The 10,167-nt window shown below is 37.6% G+C and overlaps 1 pseudogene; it reads left to right on the plus strand.

Annotated features, from left to right (window-relative positions):
• Gm9423 (predicted gene 9423) lies at positions 3,497–4,715 on the plus strand (annotated as a pseudogene).

Genomic DNA, 10,167 nt, shown 5'->3' on the forward strand with positions numbered 1-10,167 from the left:
GAAAACCTATAAGCTTTTCATATTTAAACTATGAACTTTCTAATAAGAATTGCACTCATACTAGATAACATGAAGGATATTATTAGCAGATATTAGTGAAAATTGAGGGGAAAAATTAAATCATAGAACAAATATTTCCGGAAGCAAGCTCTCACATTCAAATCAATTACAGCTTGTTGAGAACAATGAAGTGTGAGAATAATTATCAGGTAATTAACCTAGGGTTATTGTGATTATTTACCATTCTTGATAAATTAAAATTCGTTACTGACTTATACCTATTCTTTAATTTCTCACCACAGTATTTTGTTTCTTTTTGGAGACCTGAACAATGAATGTTAAAATCAAATATTCAGGGCCTCTACTACAAGTACCCTTAATAATGATGGTAGAATTTTAGTTTTTTGTTATGAAAGTATAGGTTATTACTTATTGTCTCCACCACTGGAGACAATTTCATGACAGTTAATCATAGAACTGACAAGTAAAGAAGAACTAAAATGGTAGAAAGGATATATATTATCTTTGAGTTTATCAGTGACTTTATCCTGCATCCCAGAGGAAAGACTACATATGAATATGTGTAGACCATAGATCATAGTGTATGACAAAGCTATGCATATCAGTCACTGGTCTCTAAAGCTTATTCTGGTCTCTTATTGTATAATGTTCAGCCAATAGTCTGTAACACTGATTCCATGCAGATGCCTGAAAATTCTTTGCTACTTTGCTAATTAGAAAATATATTTCCTTCCTGCCTATACTATGACTGAAAACTATTTCTTTTAATAGTAATTTAAATTTTTATTTCTTCAATAGCAGCTTTCCACCTGTTTCCATAGTAAAAAGAACCTATAAAGGTAAGTTTATTTTACCCTCTATGAATACTAAGAAGAAATTTTATTGGTAGTAGAATGATACATTTCCTAGATTTATAAGTAGCTGTTAGAATTCTAATTTAAATCATGAGTCCATTTCATTTTTTTTCAATACATGATTCTGAGACTCTCCTTGCTAAAGAAAGAAATGGAGGTGATCCAGTCCTTCCACCACAGCTTTCATTCAAACATCTGTGCACATTCTATCACCTGTAGTAGAAAGAGGGCCCAATCTCAGCCCAGAAAATGATAGAAGTATGTCCTCTCCCACTCCACTGAGAAATATGTGGTAAGGAACATAAACATAGATCTCAATTACAAAAAGTAGAACAAACCTATTACATAATACTATATAGCTTGCACTATAGAGATGACACTCTGAATGGAACTTTAAAAACGACAATGAAGAGTAGAAACTTCCAAGAATCAGTGATCACTACTGAAAATTTTATATTCTGTCCAGCTAATAGATCCTAGTCACTTGACAAACCCACCCAGAGTTGTCAAACCCACCAATCTTGACAGCTGTACTGTTAAAAGTGGCTAGCATATTACTTAAAGCCTGTAGGAACAAAGAAATGTTAGCAGTAGATGCTATCTTCAAAATGTCTACCTTTAAACTAAAAAAAACAAACAAACAAAAAACAATTAGGAAGCTATTAAAAATACACTTAATGGTGATTTTTCAATGCTCTGTAGTTTCCCATGTAACTCTAACTCATATGTTTTCGAATACATGTGACAAGAATAGTTTTATATGTCACCCACTGAGGCCATAGTGCAATTACATAGGCAGACCTCTTTCAGGCAATTGTAAAAGGACAGAAAAAAAGAAGAAGGCAGGAGAAAAAAAGAGAAGAGAAGAGAAAAGGAGAAGGTGAGAGAGGGAGAGAGGGAGAAATAGAAAGAGAGAGAGAGAGAGAGAGAGAGAGAGAGAGAGAGAGAGAGAGAAGAGAGAGAAGAGAGAAAGAGAGAGATCTCCATATCAAATATGTCACTGGACTTAGACTAGATGATCATCCCACCCCACCCTTGGGTCACCAGTCTGCTAATCATTTCTGCATATTTTGGGCTTGCACATCCCTACATCACATAAACCAAATCTTTAACATGCCTTTTTGGTTATTTTTTCCTACCTAGATACAGGTGTATAAAGTGCCAAAAATGTTTGTACAGATTTCATGCAATGCATTTATTTTTGGAATAACTGAGCAGTCTTCCTTCCTTATGTGGGCCTGGAATGTCATATAATGAGAGCAAAAAAAGTCAAGTCATCTCTCTGCAACATATGGGAGAGGCAGTGATGGAAGTACAAGTAAGTACATGCAAAGGTTACTCAAAACAGAAAGGAAATGTTTGGAAGTAGCCTAGAATCAAAGCATTACCACCAACAAGGCTATTGGGAGAAGGATGGAGCCTCAATACTGTTTTCTCAAAATCAGTCTGGAAAGAGGAAGCCAGTCCAGACTCTGAGAGGACAGAAATGACATTGACCTACCAGAGAATGAAAATTCTTATTCCTCTACTGTCCTTAATCCTATTGTAGCAACCAAACAACTCAAGAAAAGCAGTAAGCTGGGCAGTGGTGGCATATGCCTTTAATCCCAGCACTTGGGAGACAGAGGCAGGCAGTTTTCTGAGTTCAAAAGAAGAAGAAAGAAAGAAAGAAAGAAAGAAAGAAAGAAAGAAAGAAAGAAAGAAAGAAAGAAAGAAAGACAGAGAGAGAGAGAGAAAGAAAGAAAGAAAGAAAGAAAGAAAGAAAGAAAGAAAGAAAGAAAGAAAGAAAAGTAGTAGACTGAAAGAGAATATCAAAATAAATAGACAGTTGCCATTGGAAAAATGATAAAATTCAGGAAAAGTTAGAAATTTGGAAAGCAAATTAACAGTATCAGAGAAGTGAATGAGAAGTATTACAATTACAAATATGAAAGTTTTCCTACATGAAGAACCAGTTGAAATGCAAAGGGTGACTATGAATAAAGAAACGTCAGAAAAGACCCTAAGTAAGGTACAAAAGTGACTGAAGAAAGCAATGACCTGGAAAATACATCCTGCAAACAGCAAAGAAACAGAAAATACAAACAAATATTCAAAGTTATCAATAAGAACACCCCATCTCTGTGGAAAGAGAAAAGAACTTGCAAAAAAAGAAATATATGATCTTTCCCACTGTGTCAATGAAAGAAAAGTTCTTAAATTGTCCCCTCAGTAACAATGGCATAAATTAAAAAGAAAATAAGAAAATAAATCTATCCTGATTTGCTTAGCTCCAGTTATAATGTGGTGAGTCGAATCTGAAGGTCTTTCATAACTAATATAATTACTAACAAGAGAATAGTGTAGTATTCAGTTTCTGAGTAAGATCTCTATTCTAGAATGAGTAACACATGAAATCTGTCTTCTGCAAGCAAAGAGATGCAGAGAAAAATGGCTGCTCTACCTCTCTTATCCTTGAAATTTATCCCCTCCCAACTGCAGAGACATCTCTCTAGGGTAATTAAAGGGACAATATTGTTCATTCCTTTACTTCTCTACCTTTTCCCTCAAAATTACACAAGTATTTGACTCTCTGCTCCTGCCTGTTCCAGAGACAGCTGCATGTTCTTGTTCAATGCCAGCCTCATCCCATAGACAAGATGGAGAAGGTCTGTATGAATGGATTTGTCTGTATTGGGTGCCTAGTTATAGGGCTGCCTTCTGCTCTGTACTTGGAAAAGTGAATATTGTTGCCATCTACGACTCCTTCATTGACCTCAACTACATGGTCTAAATGTTCCAGTATGACTCCACCCATGGCAAATTCAACAGCAAAGTCAAGGATGATAGTGGGAAGCTTGTCATCAACGGGAAGCCCATCACCATCTCCCAAGAGCGAAATCCCCGCTAACATCAAATGGGGTAATGCTGGTCCCGAGTATGTTGTGGAGTCTACTGGAGCCTTCACCACATGGAGAAGGCTGGGGCCCACATGAAGGGTGGGGCCAAAAAGGTCATCATCTCACCCCTTCTGCTGATGCCCCCGTGCTTGTAATGGGTGTGAACCACCCAAAATATGACAAAATACTCAAGATTGTCAGCAATGCATCGTGCACCACCAACTGCTTAGCCCCCCTGGCCAAAGTCATCCATGACAACTTTGGAATCATGGAAGGGCTCATGAACATGACCCAGGCCATCACTTCCACTCAGAAGACTGTGGATAGTCCCTCTGGAAAGTTGTGGCATGATGGCTGGCCAGAACATCATCCCTGCAGCCACTGGTGCTGCCAAGGCTGTGGGCAAGGTCATCCCAGAGATGAACAGGAAGCTCACTGGCATGTCCTTATGTGTTCCTATCCCCAATGTATCCATTTTGAATATGACATGCCACCTGGAGAAACCTGACAAGTATGATGACATCAAGAAGGTGGTGAAGCAGGCATCTGAGGGCCCACTATAGGACATCCTGGGCTACACTGAGAACTAAGTTGTTCCCTGCGATTTCGACAGCAACTCCCATTATTCTACCTCTGATGCTGGGACTGGCATTGCTCTCAATGACAACTTTGTAAAGTTCATTTCCTGGTTTGACAATGATATGGATGCAGAACAGGGTAGTGGACCTCAATGGCCTACATGACCTCCAAGGAGTAAGAAACCCTGGACTACCCACCCCAGCAAGGACACTGAGAGGAAGAGAGAGACCCTCGGTTATTGAGGAGTCCCTGTGCCAACTCAATTCCCAGTACTGAGCATCTCCCTCACAATTTCCATCCCAGACCCACATAATAATAGGAGAGGCTTAGGGAGTCCTCCCTACTCTCTTGAATACCATCAATAAAAGTTTTCTGCACCCACCAAAAAAAAGGTCAAAATATTTAAAAGCATAAATTGAGAATAATGAAAGAAAATATATATGCCCAAGGAAAAGCATGGGTTGCATAAAATTAATAAGATTATTTTAATATTATACCTTATGCTAGACCTTGCCACAGATATAGTCTAGAAAAAATAAAATTAAAAAACAAGGAACAAATGTAAGAAACAACCAAACTGAAACCATTTTGAATAAAAGTTTCATTTTAAGCAGTGTCAAATAAAGTTTAAGTTCCCAAGACCTCCTGTGTAACTGACATCCTGGTTGGCTGAGACATATAAGTGGGTAATTGACATACTGGCTGGCAAGTTGAGGAATAAATGCTGGGCAAGATGCCCTGACACAGTTGAATGGAAACAGGTTAAGTGTATCACTAGGAGACCTAAGGAAGTCCCCTATCCCTAAGTCCTGATTAATGGTAAAATATAACTCTAACATGGCACAGATGTTTGTGGTTTTCAAGTTTAAAAGATGTGTAACATTCTGGCTGGGGATGGGGGCTAGGGGTCAGATCACAGTTCAGTTCCCAAGCCTGTTCTGTAGCCCTGTTCAATCAGTAGTAACTTGGTTATAGTAAAGTTTTGTCATCTGCTTAAATACTTACTAGGATGAATGTTTGAGGATGCAGTCAGCTCTCAAGTCTGTGCTTGACTGGTCAGTTTTTGCTGCCTAATTCAAATAAAGGTCTTGCTTTCCATGGAATCTTGTGCCTCCTTAGGTTGTTTTGGATTCTCGAACACTAACACAAGAATAAAACTAAAAGAAAAGGGAATATAGTTTCCAGGGTTACAATAAATGCTTGCCTTTTAAAGTCAGAAACAGTCAAGAAGTATACAGGAGAGCAAAGGTGAATGGTTCACTCAAAGGAAAATACTTTCACTAACAATCTCCCAAAACCTGATGAGAAATTATTAGAATTCAAAATGATTGTCTTAGGGTGCTGATGAAGTAAACAAAGATGTGGACAAGGTCAAGAAAATAATGTATGAACAAATATAAATAGGAATGAAAAAAATAGATGGCGTGAATGCAAATAGAAGGAAGTTCTAAGTAAAAAGTACTGTGACTTAAATTGGAAATAAAATCAAGAGATGGTTGAACAGACAAAAGAAATACTGAACTTTAAGACACAACAATAGAAATGATCAAACCTGAGACATAAAAGCATCATTTACATTCTATAGAGAGGTGAAAGGGCTTATGGGATACCATCAAGTAGACTAAAATATGCATTGTAGGAGACCAAGGAGAAGGAAAGGGAATGCAACCATGGAGAAGTTTTGAAGAAATAATGTTTGACAACATTCTAAATTTGATTTAAACATAAATATCTGATAAACATCTAAGAAGCCCAGTAAATTCCAAATGGGTTAGTATTAGAGATCAATGCTAAGATTAATATTAAACATATATTGAAAAGACAAATGAACAACCTTGAGTGAAGGAAATAATTTGCCACATATAAAAGACCTTCATTAAGATTGTTGGATGATCTTGCAACAGAAATTTGGGGCAAAAGACAGCAAGGAGTTTACAGATTTAAAAATGCATATAGAAACAACAAAACCCACTAGCCAAAAAAAATACTACGTATGAAAACATTTTGAAGAATTCTCTATCTGAAAAAAAAATTCTGAAAATTTTAAATAGTTAAGTCACTAGCAGATACACAGAAGTTGAGGGTGTTGTTGAAGTTAAGGCTGCTCTGCAGGAAACAATGGGATGTCCCACCTCTGAAGCAAAGAACAGCACACTCAACTAAGGTTCTGTGAAGAGAGGTAGTTCCAGGAAGTTGACACCAGAGCAACCCCAAAGTTACTATTAGTGCGAGAACACTTTGTAACTCTACCATTTACCCTCTAAGTGATCAAAAGGACAGTATGTTTCAAGGAGGTGATTACTAATCTAAAATCTAATATTATTCTAACAATTTCTGGTTGGATATACTTTTCTTAAATAATTTAAAAAATGGATGCACTTAAAATTATATCAGTTTGCTTCAGAATGCAATTCATAAATGTTTCATTTTATGACATCAATATCTGAAAGGCGTGGGAAGAGAAATATATAGAATAGCTTGTTCATGATACTGAAATTAAGCTTGTATAATCTTAGAGCAATGACTTCAGAAGACTAAGTATAATTCCCATGGTTACCACAGAGAAAATAGGTATAGCACATACACAAAAGTAAATGCAAAAGTGATTTACACATTTCATTACAAGAAGTGACATGAAAGAAGAGAGTTATGTAGGACATAGGGAAATTATAAGTTGTATATATAAAAAAATAGAACATAGCAGAAGCCTTTCTTTTTAAACGCTAGCAAAAAATATTCTAAAATCTTTAACAATATGGGTGAAGCCTGAAAACATTGTGTGGTTAAAAGTCACAAAATGACAAGTGCATTGTCACTCATTTACATGAAGTTCTCACACTCACACATGCAGCAAGTAGAGATGTGGCTTCCAGGGCCTGCGAAGAGTAAACAGCACACTGAGGAATTGATATTGAAGAAGAGGGACCTGGAGAAAGAAGAGTGAGGGAGCTGTATCTTGGAGAAAGGAAGGGACTAGGGAGGATTAGGGTTAGGGGGGTAAGGTAAGGTAAGGTGAGGTGGGCAGAGTATTTAGGATTCTTACCTTTAGAAAATTCAGTCCTAGTTCCCTATAAAACTACATGAAAAATATTCTAGAGATGCATGTTTTTTGTTGCTTAAAATTTGATGCCTCAGAAAAGGGGGATGACAGAGGATGAGATCTGGGTAAATGGGTTGGTGGGTGATTGGGATGTGTGGGAAGGTGGGTAAGCACCCAAGGAGCTGAAGGGGTCTGCAGACCTATAGGTAGAACAACAATATGAACTAACCAGTAACCCCAGGGCTCCTGTCTCTAGCTGCATATGTAGCAGAAGATGGCCTAGTCGGCCATCATTGGGAAGAGAGGCCCCTAGGTCTTGCAAACTTTATATGCCCTAGTACAGGGGAATGCCAGGGCCAAGAAGTGGGAGTGGGTGGGTAGGGGAGCAGGGTGGGGAGAGGGTATAGGGAACTTTTGGGATAGCATTTGAAATGTAAATAAAGAAAATATCTAATAAAAATATTTGGAATATAAATACATAATTTAAATTTTTAAAAAAAACATATTTTAATTTTGAGAATTTCATACTTGCATAAAATATCTATTCCTGATTTCCTCTTCCAATTCCTGTCATTTGCTCTCAACTTTATGTCTCATCCTTTCCTCCATGTCCCTCCCTGACCCTCCCTCCCTCCTTCCTCTTCCTCTTCTTTTTCTTCTTATTCCCCTCCCCCCTCTCTCTTTTCTCTCTCTGAATGTGTGTGAATCTCTCTCTCGCACTCTTTATCCCTTCCTGTCTTCCTCCCTCCCCTTTTCCTTCCTGGTCTCTTCCTTTCCCAGCCCAGTAAGCACAGCCAGTGCTATCTCCATGTTAATGGGTGCATGACTATCCACTGAAGCTTCAGGAACCTACTAGTGGACACATGCTCAATAACCGATTCTGTCTCCCTGCAACAATTCACTGTCAGTAGCTCCTCAGTAAGATCATCTCATCTATTCTGGGATTTTGGTTGACTTGATCTCATGTAGGTCTTGTCCAGAGGACTATAGCTGCTGTGAATTCATGACAGTGACAGTTGTGTCCTGTCTAGAATACAGTATTTTAGAGCACCATACCATCCTCAGGCTTTTACATTTTTTTCTGCCTGCTGTTCTGTATGTTCTCTGAGTGTTGATTGTGGTAGGGTTAATATAAATGTGCCATTTAGGGATGAACACCTAGTCTGTTATTCTTAGCACTTTATACAGTTATGAATCTCAGTGTTGATTACAAAGAGAAGCTTCTCTCTCCAAGGTTATGAGAAACCCAGCTATATGGGTACGAGCAGAAATATTTGAAAGGCAATTAGATATATACTAATTAATTAGCAAAATAACAATAACAATATCCTAGGGCCTATGTAACCTTCCAAGCTATTTGCTTTTGAGCAGGATTTTAATTCCAGACATTAAATCTCTTTCCATGGAGCAGACCTCTGTCAGGAGCCATCTAGGATAGACTAAGGCTAGCAGGTTACATTCCTGGAGGTGGCCCACCATTGTTACATGGTCTACAGCGGGTTCGCTCAATTGCAAGGTTCCAAAGAGACTTCATCTCAGAATTGCTTCTTGCAACTGACAAGCCTTTTTTTTCAATATTAATTAATTTAATAATTTCTGGGCATTAGCCCACCCTATTGATCATATGGCAGATCAACATAAAGATGCACTGTTATGAATTAATGTTGTTTAGTTGAATTAATGATCTTACGGAATTCATGATTTGATTCAAATAATTTTAGGAAGAAAGTTGTAAGAGATGGTTTTAGTTGTTTTTCTAAAAAATATAATAAAATTAGAACCAAGGGAAGAATGTACCCACTCCTCATACTAGTAACTAAAGGCTTCATAATAAGAAATACAATGAGCTTTCATAATTAAACCTGAAGTGAGAAATAGACTTGGGAGAATTTTTTGTTTGTTTTTTTCAAGACAGGGTTTCTCTGTATAGCCTTGGCTGTCCTGGAACTCACTCTGTAGACCAGGCTGGCCTTGAACTCAGAAATCTGCCTGCCTCTGCCTCCCAAGTGCTGGGATTAAAGGCATGTGCCACTGCCACCCAGCAGGAGAAATTTTTGATCAAGGAAAAATATTTAGGTCCAAAGATAAAGCCACAGGTGTGCACGATGATAAGGCAAGGCCATGTAAAAGCTTTTGATTTGAACTTAATATCAGCATCCTTCTGTAAGTCACATTTTATGTAACATTTTATCTGAAAACTTTTGGTCTAAGTATGTATCAAAAGGCCAGAGAAAAGAAATAAAATTGTTGGCTGAATGGTTTTGCTTGAGGAGCTATCCCCTATCCATCCATCCACCCATCCATCCATCCATCCATCTATCCATCCATCCAAATGTATGTGTCTGTCTGTCAGTCTGTGTGTGTGTTTGTGTGTGTGTGTGTGTGTGTGTGTGTGTGTGTAGGTATATGTATGTATGTAAGCATGCATAAATACTTGTGGAGTATATGAGACAGATGGTTGGGCCCAAAAAAATGTGAATGTATTAATATATAAATGAAAATGTAAATGTATATACAAATATATATGTGTCTGTACATATTTGCCTTTATAAAACATTTTGGTTATTTTCCTTTCATTCTTCTCTGTTTCACAAAGAGTTAACCAACCTAGTCAGAGAGGCTTCTGGCTGCCTGAATAGAGAAGGGAGTGATAGCAATATTTTTTTTTACTTAGTTCCCCACTGCTAGGCAACAGGTATTAGTCACCCAAACAACTGGTTTTTAACCATAGAATAAGCAAGAAAGTTTTTAATTTAGGATTTTTTAAAAGAAGTTATCAGCATTCAGTATAGTT

The sequence above is a fragment of the Mus musculus genome, chromosome 3 (assembly GCF_000001635.26).
Source record: "Mus musculus strain C57BL/6J chromosome 3, GRCm38.p6 C57BL/6J".
Taxonomy (NCBI): domain Eukaryota; kingdom Metazoa; phylum Chordata; class Mammalia; order Rodentia; family Muridae; genus Mus; species Mus musculus.